This window comes from Hyperolius riggenbachi, chromosome 6 (genome assembly GCF_040937935.1).
Source record: "Hyperolius riggenbachi isolate aHypRig1 chromosome 6, aHypRig1.pri, whole genome shotgun sequence".
NCBI classification, from domain to species: Eukaryota; Metazoa; Chordata; class Amphibia; order Anura; family Hyperoliidae; genus Hyperolius; species Hyperolius riggenbachi.
In genome coordinates this window covers 161,284,582-161,302,291 of record NC_090651.1, presented here as the reverse complement: position 1 = coordinate 161,302,291, position 17,710 = coordinate 161,284,582, and the positions used below count along the sequence as shown (strand labels likewise).

Below are 17,710 nucleotides of genomic sequence, written 5' to 3'. Positions count from 1 at the left end.
ACCCCCCCCTCCCTCGCCTGGGCCCCCTGATCTGCGCTCCCCTTCTAGCTTTAAAAAGTTAAGTAGCAGCCGCTACTAGTAAGAGGCAACGGGCAGGAATTACTCACCTCTTCCGCGTTCCAGCATCGTCCCTTCCTGCAACGCTGCCCACTGTATTGTAAGTGGAGCGCACGCTGGAGTGCGGAAGAGGTGAGTGATCCCCGCCCATTGCCTCTTACTAGTAGCGGCTGCTACTTAACTTTTTAAAGCTGGAGGGGGAGCGCAGATCGGGGGACCCAGGTAAGGGCAGAGTCCGAACCCACTCCCCGCAGCTTTGCCCAATACCCCCTTCCTGCCCGCTACCCGCTCCAGCTCGGCGGCCCCCCCACACCCACGGACAGGCGGGTGCCGCCCCCCAGAAGTGCCGCCTGAGGAAGTTGTTTCAGTTCGCCTTATGGGCGGACTGGCCCTACGAATGACACACATTATATATAGAGGAGACTGGCCGGGGGTGCGCCGGTCATCTGGAAATCAAACTCTGCTACTGCCCCATACCCCACTGGCCCCCTTTTTGAGCGAAGTCTTTCCAGCATGATTTTTTATTGCAAAACAGGAAAATCTTTGTGTGTGTGTGTACCTAAAGTCATATGAAAGATAAGGTTGTGTGTTAAGTGTGTATTTGGGAAAGGGTTAAGGGTAAGTGTGAACATAACGTAGAGGTATTTGAAAGAGAACAGAATAGGGTGAAGGGTTACATTTTTAGTGTTAGAGGAGAGGGAGAAGAGTAAATGAGAGGAATAGAAAAAGGTTCAAGTATACTGTAAGGGCTTGTGGTTTTTTTGAGCGCCAGGCGATTTTAAAAAATTCCCTAAAATCGCTTGTGCAGTGAATTCTTATGGGATAGTTCATATTAGCGCGTTTCGTCTGCAAAGAGCTGCCTGTTCCACTTTTAGGGGCAATTTTGCTGGAAGGTATAGGAAAACGCAAAACGCTCACAAAATCGGTTTGTGCTGCAATTGTGTTCGCGCTTTAAATACAATGTATTTATTCTTAATACTTTTCAGGTCAAAGAGTTCACTTCCTGACTTGCATTAGGAAGCGAAAAAATAGAATCGCTCTGCAAAAGCTCTTTGAAAAGCGCTGTACACAAAATAGTAGCGTGCAGGTAAGTGCCGGGAGGGGGGGAAATCACAAAATTGTAAAATGCAGCTGTCTGCGATTTCGATTGTAGATGTGAACAAAGCGTAAGAGCGGGTTTGAGGGTTTTTGGCAAACTTTAGGACTTTATAGCTGCACTGAGAACCAATGGATCTAGAGGGGTAGAATCGATTCATACGACAGAGAAAAATAAATATTTGACATTGATCAAATCAGAGTTGTTTTAAAGCAAGCATGTCCAAAGTCTGGCCGAAGAGTCAAATGTGGCTGGCCGGCCGAGCCTTTTCTGATGGTCTCCAAAGCTCTCTACAGTTGTTAATTCCATGTGACCCATAGACCATAGCGCGGTGCTGCATGCAGGAGCCACCTTGTATCACTGCTTTGCCTCCCCCTTTGCTCGCCAGTAGGTTATCAGTCACCACTATAGCAGTATCAGCCACTTATTAGCAGCCGCCACTATGCCAGCAGCAGTAACAGCCACCGATTAGCAGCTGCCACTGTGCCACCAGTAGTAATAGCTACTGATTAGGAGCTCCCACTGTGCTAACAGCACACGGTATATGAGTTATTTCACATGGAAATGTTTATTTCACAAAATGTCACAGGCATAGCGTACCTAACGGCAATCAGCAAAAATGTCACTAGTTCAGCCCCCTAGCTCTCTCAAGAATGTCGGTATGTTCCTTGGCCTAAAAAGTTTGGACACCCCTGTTTTAAAGCAAAGCTAAACTGAAAATAAACTGATGAGATAAGCAATTGTATCTATCCTCCTACTCCTAAATATGAAAGAAAAGAAACACAGCATAGTTCTATGTAGGAATGGCACCGTTTGTAATGTACATGTTTATCTCACCGTGTCACATGTCAGTTCAGGTACCCTTTAAGACAAGGGAAACTAAGCGTGCAGATTTAACCATTAAACCATTGGGTCGGAAAATTATTATTGTATGTCTGAATACAGCTTTTAAGTTGTTTGTCATTTTTTTTCTTTCAGCCGCTAAATTTAATTATTTCTTTTGATTAAAGCCTTATTGGCTTTTGTAATGTGTTACACAAATTTACTCATAAGTAATTTTCACTTATGAGGTTATAGAATATAGAAAATGTAATACCAAATTATAATGCAGCCTGCAGAATTCTGCTAATAGCTCGCTGGGGAGCCCAGCACTTAATGTAAAGGCCTCATTAATTAGAACAGAAGATGTGCACAAGCATAACGCTGCATTTGCCATTTGTCAGTGCTTCATTCGGTAAATATTTTATCAACAGGTGTAGAACACATCGTAATTGACCATCGCAGCACCAATTTTCCACTGATAGCTTCTGTGTGCAATTAAATGACGGGAGTATTTTACAAGCCAACAAGACAGACTATACTCATAGTGATCCTGAATAGAAATAAGTGCCAAGCATAGAAGAAGATGCAGGCCTAGATTTGTGACACAGACTATATAGAAAATGTGTGGAGGAGCCCGCAGCATAAGAGGCAACAAATCTGGTACAGGAGTGAATTTCTTTTATGCTGCAGTCACCATGTCTTGCAATACTAACTAGCAACTGGCCGCCGATACAGTGGGCTGACTAACACATGCTTTCTTAGTGTCAGCAGTCCAGCAATGGCCATTAGTATGATGGACAGAATTTTTGTGATTTAATTGCCTTCTACCACTAGACGGTGCTGTAAGTCTTGACCATTGCACCAAAGTGGCAGTATGTAAGTGGGGGGGGCACATTGTGGTTTTTTAGACTTCCTAGGATACTCATTTTACAAATTTGAACTGCTGCTTTTCCATCTATTGCAATTTTTTTACCTCATTTTTTTCTCTTGTTACTGTACCCCTTTTTTCATAATTAAAGCAAACCTGAACTGAAAATTAAAAGTCAAAATAAACATACACAGGTCATACCTACCATGTAGTCTATTCCTTATTCTCTTTCTCCCCTCCCGTGTCCTGTTAGTCCACTGTAATGGACTTCTCTGTCCACCATTTTAAAAATGGCAATGACCCCGTAACAGCTTCTGAGTCAGCACACTGTTTAACTGTAATATCGCCCATGTGAGCCATAGGGAAACATGGACATTACCTTGCACATCAGTTGTCCTTTCAGCTATAACTGACAGCAACTGATATATTACTGATAGCAACTAATATAGTTCAGTTCTGACAAAATCTTGTCAGAACTGGAAGGGATCATTATTAGAAGAAAATGGTGAGCTTCTGAGAGGAAATAAAGGCGAGGTAAGTATGTAATATTCATTTGCAGGTACATCATGTGTTTATTTTAAATAATTATAACCAGTTCTGGTTCCCTTTAAGTATAGAAAGTTCCCATTCATTGGTAGAAGTAAGTGCCAGATACATGTAATAGAGGTTGGTTTAAATGCAAAAATCTGTATGCTTTTAGTTGATTGTCTTACTTGAATACAAACCACAATACTCCCCTTGGATGATCCCTGATGTTCCTATTGTGAGACAATGGTAGCTCCTGAAGTAGGTAGGCAGTAGCAGTTGGGCACGACTTTGCAGGTAGCCATATCACTTTACCTCATCTACCGCTTGTCAACACTCCTCGCAGTTTCTGCTGTCCTTTCCACTGTGATGATCTATGCAATATAATGGTTCTAGTGATGTCCCTGCTGTGCCCTTAGCACTGTATTCAATTATTTTCTTATGATAGCTATTCTGTGTTTTGGATGCTACACTTTGTTCCTCCAAACCTTGCTTCATCCTGTTTTTCTGTTGCTCTTTTACACTTCAACTGGCTACCCCAGTGCTAGTCTTCCAAGTCTTGCTCCTTGTAGGCATTAGCATGGTGAGCGTAGAGGCAGTAATCTGGGAGCTGCGATGCAGCCTAATAATTACCTCTTGTGAGGGTAGACATGGCATTCTTTAGCCTTGGAAGAACCTACATCTATTTTGGTGATGAAAAAGATCTACAATAATTACTATTTCAGAACATTTCAGGGCAATCAGTTATTCTCACTTGAAAAAGTAAAAGCATAAAGTTAATGTACTTATTAGAGATTTAAAACATGAGCCTACAGGCCGCAATAATAATAAGAATGTGGGCAATATATGCAGTAATGTGCAACAACTGCTATGAGGCCAGAGGTATAGCTGATCATACTTGTTATGTGGGGTGTAGGAGCAGGTGAGATACCAGTTTATCTTAACTTGCCTTTGTATGTCTCTATCTCCCCATGGGACTGCCAGGCACATGGCCCTTAACGATAAAAATAGGCGCCGCCATAGCAGTAATGTTATACTGTGCAGGTAGCATAAGGGTAATTCAGGGTTCCACTGATTGCTGGACAAAATTACCTCTCCCTTCGAGTTGCTATGACTTGGAGGGGGAATAGTATTTAACACCGCCAGGGATTTGAGCGTCAGCAATGTGAGCCGTCATTCAGCCCACCCTGCGCCCAGCTCGCCGCTGGCGTACATATACATAAGCGAGAGGTGGTGCAGGATGTGTGTAGTGTGGCAACTGGCTTAATCAGAAGTTACTCATATGGTACATTCATACAGACTCACTAACATTCATCGCTTGTTTGTGAGTGCAAGGGGTTAACATTGCTATTTACTCATACATACATTGCCTGCAGGGATCTTGTGTTTAGTGTTGCCGAAATAAGTCAGTGTTCAGAAAAAAAATGCTGAGTTACTCCCCTGCAAGGAGAAACATGACTGGCCACCAGCCTTTGCAAGAGAGGGACTGTTGATTATAATTGCATATTTAGCAGACCAGCTGTCCAGCACAGATTTCCTGAAGACTGCATTTCTGGGGAGCAGCTATCATCTCCTTTCTCCAATCATTGAATATTCTATAGTAGAGTACATTGCCACATCCATTCATATTCCTGGGGGAGGGTGCAATTGCTCAAAGACACCTAAGACACCTACACCTCTCTATAAGTTTGGTTGCAGGGCTCTATGATCATTGATTTATAGATATGCCTCTGTTATCACTTCTTATATCTGTCCATACATTTAACTTATTCAGTACATTTGTTACACAAGGTTACTTCAAGGAGTTTAAATCATTGTAAAGGTTTCTCATTTTAAAGCAAACGTGAAGTAAATATAAACGTATGAGATGAATAAATGTATGTGTTTTACAAAAGGTAAATTAACCTCCTTGGCGGTAATCCCGAGCTGAGTTCAGGCTATGCCGCCGCAGAGGATTGCTCAGGCCCTGGTGGGCCGATTTGCATAATTTTTGTTTCAAACACGCAGCTAGCACTTTGCCGCAAATAATCATAACGCCAGGGAGGTTAAACATTGAACAGAGTCTAATGTCTTTATCTCATTCTAAACAGCAGTTGTGTCAATTTTTTCCCTTGCTGAATGGAAAATATTGGACTTCCCAGCACTAAAACCTTCTCAGAATCCCCCTCTCACTCAGATATAGCTGAGTGGCTATTATTTACTTTTCAGGAAACATACTTAATTGACAAACTCTTTTACGTAGATAACTCTAGTTTTTTTGTTTTTTTTTACCTGTTGTACTGGAAAACAGAAAAGGAATTAAGCCAATTTCTTAGTAGGGTTAAGTACTACATGCACCTATGTTTATCTCACCAGTGTTTATGTCACTTCAGGTGTGGTTTAAAAATATGGTCCTGAATGTGTAGTCTGAAAATTCTGGGTTCATCTCATTTTGGGGATGTAACTACAAATGAGTAACTCCACATGCTCTGCTGATTGCTGGTCAGAAGAAAAAGACTGGAGCAGACATTACCACTTCAGCCTGTAATATAAAAATGGGGAAAATCTGACATAAGGCGGTGCTGATTTCAGCTGCTCTGCCAAAGGCACATTCTACTTCATCACACCTGGATGCTTGCTAGCAGCAATGGTGGGTAAAGGTGGGTGTCCTAATACAGCGGAAATATTGTAGTTCCGGTCATGGCCACAATCTAGACCGATTTCTTTGCAGCTACAACTGTTAAAAACAGTTTAACATTCTCAACACTACTAAGAAGTGTTTTTTCCTAGATAACCACTTTACCTTTCACATAGATTTGCACATCGTCATCTGTTTACCTGCTATAAAACCGAGCCAATAGCCTGGTAAGATGACGCCTCACAGATATGTGGAATTTGAGCCCGAAGGAGCAGTGCAAGCATCAGCACGCAATATAATTTAATATGTACACATCCATTGTCAGGTTGTTTTGAGTATTTTCTCTCGTATTTGCACACTTCCTTCTAGCTTGGCGAGTATTAGACTTAATGCAGTGTCTGCCAACAGAATTGCAATTCGATACCAAAATACAGGTAAACATGTTTAAATGGAGATTCCAGTTTAATAAGTATTATTAAATTGCCTTAAATATAGATTGGTGTTGCACAAGTCCCATTTGCAATTCGATGTAATTAAAATGGGCTGTGATTTTCTAAAGCTCACATTGCTCTTCGTCACCTTGGCAACAGTATTCTCAGTACTGTGTTTGGAGTACAGCTGCTATAAAACAGTTCACCTTCCTGCAAGAGTAATGGCCCATTTTAACACCTGGCCTAACCCATTGACTGACAGGAAACTGTGACACTATTGTCTAACAATATCCATTAGTGATGAGGTTGAAAAATGTTTGCCATTAACACACACACATTTATAATATTCAGTCATCTGCATTCCATGTTTATATTTTAGCATTCTATAATAGTCTGGCACTTTTTAATGATAAAAATGTGTGTCTCCACTCTAAATCTGATCTAAAAAGTAAGTTTTACTTGCTAGTAACTGTTCTTTATCCTGTTATTTATTTATTTTTTAACTCGGGCTGGAAGGATCATAATGAGGCTTATTTTTTATTTTTTTTTGTCTGAGCAAAGTGATTTTATTTCCTAATTCTGCCCCACTAACTATAAGCTTCTATGTACAAGGTCTGCGGCAGATAAATAGGTTAGTCATTGGTGAAATCTCCAGCCTTGACAACATGTTGCAGCTGGTAAGCGAGTAAGTGAAAGGCACAGTTTGACTTGAGACAGTTTTATGATTGCTTGTTACCTGTAATGTGCTACTTCAGCTAAGACATGTGATCTGTAAATGTAAATAAGCGGGACAAACAGCTGTGTCTGATGTGTCAGTGGATTAACCATTTGAGCAAAGATTCAGTTTTTCAAATGTCCAATCAGGCCTCCTATATCCTAGATGAAAGGGTCACAGTGTCACGCTTACCACTCCCCGGGATCCAGCGAAGGTCTCCTTGTGCTCCACCATCCCGCCGGACTGCCGGGAGTGACGTGGACATAATCGTCTACCACCAGCAGCAGGCGCATGCCCTAGGGTAGTCTATAGTGCATAGCGGGGGTGTGACTTTAGCACTGATGCGAAGGCCAGGTTATACCCATACCTGGCCATACCCATACCTGGCCATACCCATACCTGCCCATACCCATACCTGCCATACCTAGCTATACCCATACTTGGCTAATTTTACTGTGGCACCTACAGCTGGTTATACCTGGCTAATTATACTGTGGCACCTATAGCTGGCTATACTTGGCTAATTATACTGTGGTACCTACAGCAGGCTACACCTAAACCTGGACAACTATACAGTGGCACTTACAGCTGGCTACACCTATACCTGGCTACTTATATTGTGGCACCTACAGCTGGCTACATATACTGGTGGCACCTATACCTGGCTACTTATACTGTGGCACCTACAGCTGGCTACATACACTGGTGGCACCTATAGCTGGATACCTATACTGGCGGTACCTATACCTGGCTACTTATACTGCAGCACCTATAGCTGGCTACATATACTGGCGGTACCTATAGTTGGCTTCCTATACTGTGACACCTATAGCTGGCTATATATACTGGCAGTGCCTATACCTGGCTAACTATACTGCAGCATCTGTACCTGGCTACCTAAACTGGGGGAGGGGCTAAATACTGCATCACAAATAATGTTTTCAAGCCCTCAGGTGGGGATGCAATTTTACACCCTCCCCTTGGAGCATTTAAGCTTAGAAACTGCCCTGATTGGAAGCTCAGCTTCCAATGCGCATCCTGCACCATGCACATGGGGGAGACTTGGTGGGGTCTTATACTCACCTTTTGTGTGCTGATCTCTCATCACGTACCTCTGATAGCTTCCCGAGCCACTTCTTCCGTGTCCCTTCTTCCATTTGCTTCTCCCTCAGCGATGACATGTCCCACGGTGATCGGTGTGATGACACCAGGGTCACGCCGTGTCATCAACATCTAGCCGCAAACAATTTTTTTATTGAATTCAATACAACAACCTGTATTGAATTCAATATTTAAAAAATTGATTACAAAAAATACTTACAAATTATTTGAAATTAATTGAACCACTTTTTGCACAGAAATCCTGGGGAAATTGAATGCCAGGGAGGTTAATATGGTAAATCTTACACTGCAAGCTTCTCTGAGGCAGATATTGACATGACTAAAACACCCAGAAGATTTTAGCATTATATAATAATACAAAAAAAGATTGGAAATGGGTGAGTTATGTGTGCATCATATAAACAAAATCAATACTGGTGTCACTCTTTCCCTGTAAAGTGACCCCGGGGTAAAAATAAACTGATGAAATAAACAATTGTATTTATCCTGCTACTCCTAAAAATGACTTTTTCAGATACCCCATGCTTTTATATTTAAACATTTACAAAGTAGATTGAATGTTTTATTTTTATTTTTTATATATAATTTATTGAAGTAGTAAGAATATTTCCAGCTCTCATATCAATTCCAATACAACATATCATCATATTCTCTTCTCCAATTTTCAAAATTACAAAATACAAAATAAACAAAACCCATAAAGACCCCCTCCCCCCCCTCTACTCTCCCCAATCTTTAAATCAACAATCTCACAAAGAATTCAACATAATTAGAATTTCTTCTATAAAGATCCCTTCTATAAAGATCCAATTACCATCCAAAGTACTACAAAAGCAAGAAAAAAAAATCATTTTTAATTACAGGAAGCTCCTTCCCCTATATCTCCACCATATCTCCGTACTCCTTAGTATCTTGAAATTCACTCCATTTTACCCATTTAACATTAAATGCTTCCATTCTATCCTGCTGCAAAGCAATCTGATTCTCCCTACTCTTCACCATATTAACCCTCTCAGCCCATTATTTCAGGGTTGGAGAACTCAGGCATCTCCACTTAACTGGGATTAGACTTTTAGCCGCAATCAGGAGCTGGGGAACAAAAGATCTCCTATATTTACCAATAGATATAGATGTATCATGCAGCAATACCTTTACTGGATCCCAATCTCCACACTCTTCCCATAATTTCCTAATACAATTCAACACACCCTTCCAAAAACCTGGTATTACTGGGCACTCCCACACTAAATGCATTAAAGACCCCTTTGCTCCACACCCCCTCCAACATCTATCACTCACCCCCTGGAACATTATAGCCAATCTATCTGGTGTTCTATACCATCTTGTCAATCATTTAAAGTTAATGTCCTTTATTCTAGAACTAACTGATGTAGCATGGGCCAAAATACATATTTTTCTTTTAAACCCATCATCTAAGGAGATGCCAGCATCCTCCTCCCATCCACTTAAATATTTAGGAAATTCTCCCTCCCTCAATGTATTCAACTCTTTATATAAACATGATATCAGATGCATGGGAGGAGCCTCGTTCACAAATAATTTCTCAAATTCTGATACAGTACAAATGGAAAGTTTTCTCCCCTTCTCCACCAAAAAGTGTTTTAATTGAGTATGTCTCCAAAAATCAAATGGAAATGTACCATATTCCTCACGCAACCAGATTAAAGTTTTAATTTCTCCATTATTCATAATATCTCTTAAGATTACACCTCCCCTCTCACCTCAGGATCCAAAAAAAAAAAAACCTTTCTTTCCCTGGCTGAAAAAAGGAGAATCCCCCCAAAGGAGTCATCAAGGAAATTCCCACAGACCAACCCACCTTTTTATTAACAACATCCCACACCTTAAATACATTTTTAGTCCACGAGGGTGTCCATCTTGGTAGATCTCTAAATTTCCCTGGGAGCCTTTTGCCAAATCCAATCTAACTAATTCCTTTTCAATATCTACCCACCTCTTACCTCCACCCCCATACGTCCAATCGAAAAGTCTTACCATTACACAAGCTCTATGATAAAGTTTTAGATCCGGCTTCTTCTGCCATACAAACCTGATAAGGATTGATTTAAGAGACCTGAAAAAAGCGGCAGGCACACAAATTGGAATCATGGACATGCAAAATACCAACCTAGGCAAAATATTTATTTTAACAATATCTATACACCCAAACCATGAAAAACCTTTTCCTCTCCATCCCTCCGAATCTTTTTTAATTGAACCTAATAATGGAAGATAATTCAAAGAGTATAACTTCGACAAATAACTAGGTAACATTATTCCTAAATATTTAATTGCCTCTTTTCTAAAAGGAAATGGAAAAATTACTTTTTACCAAATTCAAAACCCCTGGTGCCAATGACACATTCAGTGCTTCAGATTTATTCATATTAAAGTTAGAAAAAATACCATATCTCTCAATTTCCTTAACCAAATTTGGCAGAGACACCAGAGGCTCCGAAATATAAAACAAAATATCATCTGCAAATGCCAAAATCTTATGCTCCACACCTCCAACTCTAACCGTATGTATATTTCCAGACCTCCTAACAGTGCACAAAAAAAACTTCCAAGGTCAAAATAAAAATAACCTGTAACGATTGTGGAACTTTCTCCGTGATCAGCGCACAACGCGTGCGCTGATACGGCGGAAATCCTCCACAAGCGTATATTTGCAGGCACCCAGCAAAAGGTGCTACGCACCCGTAGAGGGAAAATTCCTGTCGGCAGATGGCGCTGGGGAGTGCAGAGGAACCAATCCTCTGTACCTCCACAAATGCCAGACAGGAATTTGTACGAAGCGCAGAACGCAATCGCAAGAGAGGCGATTGCGAATGAGAACGAGCAAAGGGACAGATTGTATGTGTGTGCGCCAATCTAGTCGCCACCCCGCGACCGCGCACACACAACAGCAGATATGAAATAGGAACGCGATCGCCAGACGTGACACAAGGCAGATCAGAACAGAATACGAGGTTAGCAAAGGCACAGCAAATAATACAATGAGAATAACAAGGAAAATAACAAATGCTAGCTAACCGCGGACACCGCACTCATTCGCAACAGTGCACGCGGTTATGCGCGGTCTCCACGTGATAAGCACAATAGAGACAAGCACGCCTAACTAACCATTGACAGACAAACATGAAACAGAGGACGCGTACGCTTGCTTAACGGTTACCTCACTGAGCCTCCAGCAAGCGTAGCAGACAAGACACACGAAAACAGGGACAAGCGAGAGATAGGATCCCCAGCGCTAGCGAAAAGTGGCTAGCGCGATCCCAGGAGACAGAACAGAAGGATCCCCAGCGCTAGCGAAAAGTGGCTAGCGCGATCCCAGGAGACAGAACAGAAGGATCCCCAGCGCTAGCGAAAAGTGGCTAGCGCGATCCCAGGAGACAGAGTTGCAGAACAGAAGGATCCCCAGCGCTAGCAAAAAGTAGCTAGCGCGATCCCAGAAGACAGAACAGAAGAGATAGCTGGTAGCAACCGCTGCACCAGCTATACTCCAAGAACAGAGATCAGAACCATTTCCTCTCGACCACCGTTGGGACAGGACAATGGCAACAGAACATACAAACAGATAATACAATCCTAACTGCACTAGGGAAAACCTGCCTAGCGCAGATTCAGGAATTACTCTAAGCTGAACTTCAAACAAAGAGCATGGCTGACACTCCCGGCAGGAGTGTTACACAGGACAAAATCCTTATGAACAGCCAAGCATTGTGGGAAAGACATAGTACTTATAGTACACGCCTCCAATGAATGTGGCCAGGCAATTTGCATGACAACGTATGCAAATTCCTCTGCAAGCACAAGCTGCAAAACTGACAGAAGCTCTTCTTTCCAGAGTCCTGCAGCATGCAAATCAAAACAACGGTCAAAAAGCTGCCTGCCTGCACAGGCAGCTGAGCAAATCATCACATAACCGGTGACAAGCGGCAACCCTGTCTCGTTCCATTCGACAAGGAGAAGGCATCCGACAGGGTTCCATTCGCTCTAACCCTTGCAGTTGGGCCCGAATAAAGTGCACCCACCCATTTTAACATGTTCTCTTCTAATCCCACATATCTTAAAACAGACATAATAAACTCCCAATTCACCCTGTCAAATGCCTTCTCCGCATCAGTTGATAATACCATCATAGGAACCTTCTTTCATCAAAGGCCACTTAAATAATGCTATCTCCTTTGCTACATTATCCCTCCCCTCCCTCCCTGGCACAAAACCTACCTGATCTCCCTTAACTACTAATCCCAGCCATGGCTTAATTCTCAAGTAAAATTTTTGCAACATTTTTTTATATCTAAGTTCAATAAGGATATAGGCCTGTACATTTGACATAAAGCCGGATCTTTTCCACTCTTATGTATAACTGTTATATGGGCTTCCAATACATCCCTGGGCACTACTTTACCCTCTTTAAGGGAATTAGAGAATCTACACATAGGAGGCACTAACACATCACTAAAATTGGTAAAATATTGCTTTGAAAAACCACCGGGACCTGGTGACTTACCCACCTTCATAGCTAACACCTCCTCCTCACTTATCTCTTTTTCCATTATATCTCTATTTTCCTGTGATATTTTGACCATTCCAGAATCCTCTAAATATTTCCACATCAAAATCCTTAGACCCATTCTTTGGAAGCCCATACAATGAAGAATAGTATTCTTTGAAAACATTTGCTATTTTGTGTGCCTGCAGCTCAACAACCCCTCCATTATCCTTAGTCTTAGGAATATATGCACTTTTCCTTTGTCCTTTTAATGCCCTTGCCAACCATTTCCCACTCTTATTAGCATGATCAAACCATTCCTTAAGTCTGCCCTCCAATAATTCTGACAATTTATTTATTGCACTATTCAAATCATCTAGGGCCTTCTGATCTAATTACCCCTTATGCACTAATTCCAATTTTCCTATTTCCAATAACAGTTCTTTAATTTTACCATTATATTCTTTCTTTTTCTTGGCTCCCAAGGAAATAAAGACCCCCCCTTACCACTGCCTTATGGGCCGACCATACTATGCCCTTGTCCATACTAACTCATTATCTTTAACTTCTATATCATCTAGAAGATTGCAATTGAGTCTCCAATGCCAGTCACGCCTATTTTTAACCATCAAATCAAAATCAACCCATATTGGGGCATGATCTGAAATAGTTATATTCCCTATTCCTGCCCCTTTTACTCCATCCCAAAAAATTGGTCCAAGAACAGCATGTCTATCCTTGTGTAAATTTATAAACTTGCGAAAAAAATGAATAGTCCTTCACAGAAGGAAAAAGTGCTCTCCATACATCTATAAAATGGGCATCTTGAAAAATCTTTTTAATAGTTTTATTAGCTATAGCCGTAATACTCCTAGATCCCGATCACACATCCATTTTAGGCTCAGAGACCCAATTGCAATCCCCCCCAAATACCATACATCCCCCCCTGAACCCTTCAAGTTGTTCAAACACCAATCTAAAGAAAGTAGCCTGTGATTCATTAGGCGCGTATATGTTAACAATAGTATACACTTGGCCCATTAATTGATCCTTCAAAAAAATAAATCTACCCATCTCATCACTCTTTTTATCTAAAAGTACAAATGGACAAGACTTACTCACCGCTATCGCCACCCCTTTAGCTTTTTTTAATATGGGAATTCGATAAAACCATCTATCAAATATGGACAAGGGCATACCAGGCATCTTATCCCCACAAAAATGAGTTTCCTGCAAGAAAAGAACGTGGGGTTTAAGTCTATGCAACTCCATCCACAATTTTCCCCTCTTAACTGGAGAACCAAGACCTTTAACATTGTAAGAGAGAATCCTCAAAGTGTCACCCTTCTGAGACATCTAACCCATATTCCCTTAAATGCTAAGAGGAGATTAGAAGGTGAGAAAGAAAGAAAAATAACATAGAAAAGACAATAATAAAAAAAATACAACATAAAAAGAAAAAACAACCCAATTGTCCATTCAGGACACCCTCCGCCAGAGAACCCCATTCTCTTTGTCTCCATCCCCTCAGAGACCCCTCCTAGGGATTTGAAAAGGCACATCAGCATACCCCCCACCCCCACCAGGCAAGCTACCATACTATTATTTAAACAACCTTTACTATTTTATCATATTGCATTCATTTTTTCTTCTCCCATCTATCCTGCTGAGAAAAAGATACATTAAATCCAGAACTTCCCCAACCCTCAAAATCTACTAATGGTATCCCCAAAGTCTCACAGCACTTTTTTACATCATCCTTGGATCTCAGAGTTGCAGATTTTCCATTTAAACTTGCAGTAAGACTAAAAGGGAATCCCCATTTATATTTTGCTCCTGCTTTCCTTAATTCCTCCAACAAAGGTTTCACTGTCCTTCTGATCGTTAAAGTTCTCCAAGACAAATCCGGATATAAAACAATTATGCTTCTGTCAGGAACCGGCCCGCGGCACGCCTGCGTATACGGTTCCTGACTGCGGGTTTGACCAGATCGAGAGGGGAAGCAGCCTTAGTCAAGCTACAAACAAGGCTGGGACCCCTTAAACACTTCTCACTGCCACCACTAGCTGTTGCTAGACACTTCCACTCGGCTGTCGAGTGCTCAGCGCGCAATCCGCATTTTCGTATTCGGGTCAGCTTTGCACTTTAGGCCGAATACGGGAACGCCACACACACACACACACACACACGCACCATTGCAATCTTACACTGTAGTGAAGCAAAACCACTAACAGTCGTTCCGAACAATACTGTTAGCCACTCTGCTGTCGAGCTACTCACACTGGTGTTTTCGTACGTTGGGTCAGCTGCGCCCTTTAGGCCAACGTATGACAAACGCCCCACACACAATGCAATTACAATCTTATACGGTAGGGTTGCTCAATCATACAATCAGGCATGGACTTATACACAGTTACACTTCAGTCTCTTCTAGGCTATGAGTGTTAGTTTAGTACAGCAGAAGTCAAACTTATTAAATAACAAATGCAGAAAATAATATATACAAAAGATTTACAAAAACAGTAAAAAAGTTACAAAGTAAAAGTTACAACGATACAAGTTACAAAGATACACACAAGGATATTTGCATAAAAATAAAATGGGGATCAAAACGTTACCAACTTGAAGGTCTAAACGTTGTTGCGGGAGAACGCGGTTCCGGCCAGTAGCCGGGGAAGTTCTAGCGTTGTTGCTATCTCCTGGAACTACGAGTTGTGACTCTCCTAGCTGCTGTTTTATAGCCCGATTTGGGGCCTCGGGCAATAAATGTTCTGTCCCATAATCTAATGCAATTTCCCCAACGTGTGACATCACCGTCTGCCGAGCCCCCTGATTGTTCAGTTTATCATCCCCCTTCTGTGATATACGAACTTCCCAGGTTTTTCCTGTACACTTTTGATCTTTACAGAGATTTCCCATCCCCAGGTGACAACTTGAGCAAGGCTTTCAACATTCCAGAAGGATGTCATATGCAAATGCCTGGCTCAGGCTGGTGTGAGCTGCGTCAAAGCATACTGCAGCCAGTCCAGGTGACAATTGCTCCCAAGCACAATACACCTCTGAGACAGTATTCAGACAACAGGGTCAGACCACCTGTATAGGCTTCAAAGCCACTGTCTGATTAAGGGTTTCCTAATTAGAAGCAGACAATTATATAGTCAATTTACATGTACATACAGAACTCCAGGAAGCTAGCTGCCAATACCTTCAAAGCCAGACTGGCTGACATACCTCCACCTCTGACATAATATACAGCAGATAGAAAATGATGGAATATGTTCCTGTATTATCCCAACATCATAACTAGCTGCTATATCATGACAGCTTCCATCTAAGTCAGTTGATCCCTTTTCTCTAGTTTTAAACATAATTTCATCTTTATCAGCAAAACGTAAAAGTCTGCAAATCACATCTCTTGGCTTCTTAGGATCCTTCTTTTTAGGACCCAGTGACCTATGTACTCTCTCAATCTCAATAGATCTGTCACTATTCAAAAGAATATGGAAAATCTTCATAACTGACTCTTTCAAATCAACTGCATTAACATTCTCAGAGAGCCCTTTTATTCTGATATTTTGTCTGCGATTCCGATTCTCAAAATCATCCAATTGGGACATCATCTCCTCAAACTTTTTATTATGCACATTAATCTGGGAAGAAACTTCAGACACAGTTTGCTCCATCTTTTCTACCTTACCCTCCACAACTGCTACTCTCTGACCAATACTCATCACTTCATTTTTAAACTACAACATTTCCATATGAAACGATTTTTACAAATGTTCAATCAAGCCTTCCATATCAGACAATGTGCGAAGAGACCTCATTCGATCCCTCTAACTTTCCTCCTCCTCCTCCTCCTCAGCACCCGACAAAGTTTTCCTTTTCCTTGCAGGGCTTTTGGTAGATACACACTCATTACCAATTTCACCATCTTCCCCAAGGGATTCACTAAGAGTCTCCTCCATTTTTTTTCTCCGCTTCCATCAGATTTTTTAGATTTCACCTCCAAAAAACCTCTTATGTCCCCTGTTCGTGAGCAACTGTCAGTCTTCCCTTTCGATTTCCCACATGTCATAATAGCGAAAACTTCTAACCGATTGCACCAGTATACTTCTACAATTTGTTTGTTATCAAATTCTTGCAACCACCAATATGTATCAACTTGCAGCACTTATCTAACAAATCTTCTGGCCAATCACACCAGGTTACATGCACAGTCTGCTGTTATCTATTTCTTGTGACCACCAATATGTAGCAACTTGCAGTGCATATCACATATAACAAATCTTTTGGCCAATCACACCAGGTTGTATATATAATCAGCTATTTATCGATTTCGTATGACCACCGATATGTAACTTCTTGCAGCATTTTCCATAAAGAACAAATCTTCTGGCCAATCGCACCAGTTTACATACACAGTCTGTTGTTAACGATTTCCTATGACCACCACCATACAGCAACTTGCAGCACGTATCATATGACACAAATCTTCTGGACAATCGCACCAGGTTACAAACACAGTCTTATACATTCCACACAAAATAACGGGGTTTTAAATGAACAATCAGTCTTTTATTCTTCCTTTTTTTCAATTTTCCAAATTTCTTCAAGATTGCGGACAAGTATGCAAAAGAACCAATACAGGACTCCACATCATAAAAAAGGACTGCCTGACACGTGTTTCACGGTCAAAGACTGCTTCCTCAGAGGCATACAGTACACACACATGTCAAATGTCGGTTCATAAATAGTGTCGCATCGCAATCTGTGAGATCAATAAGCCAGCACTCATCGACGATATCCTGGATGCTGAGGCGCATCCATGAAAAGCAAGAGTTTCTCGTCTACCATCGAGAGAAGCAGTCACATGCATGCCTGAAAATTAACTCTTTCAGGCAGCAAAATAAAACAAAAGAAACAGCCTGGTTA

The 17,710-nt window shown here is 41.4% G+C and overlaps 1 protein-coding gene across 4 annotated transcripts in view; it reads left to right on the top strand.

The window, feature by feature from the left end:
* C6H1orf21 (chromosome 6 C1orf21 homolog) overlaps positions 1 to 17,710 on the top strand; it is a 167,152-nt gene that overhangs the window by 61,224 nt on the left and 88,218 nt on the right. The window contains exon 1 of one of the 4 annotated variants that reach the window (XM_068240126.1): positions 1,082 to 1,144. The exons of the other annotated variants lie outside the window; for them this stretch is intronic. The gene's annotated coding sequence lies outside the window, so the exon portion shown is untranslated. Of the gene's footprint in view, positions 1 to 1,081; positions 1,145 to 17,710 lie in introns of those variants that run through there. 4 annotated transcript variants of the gene reach the window in all.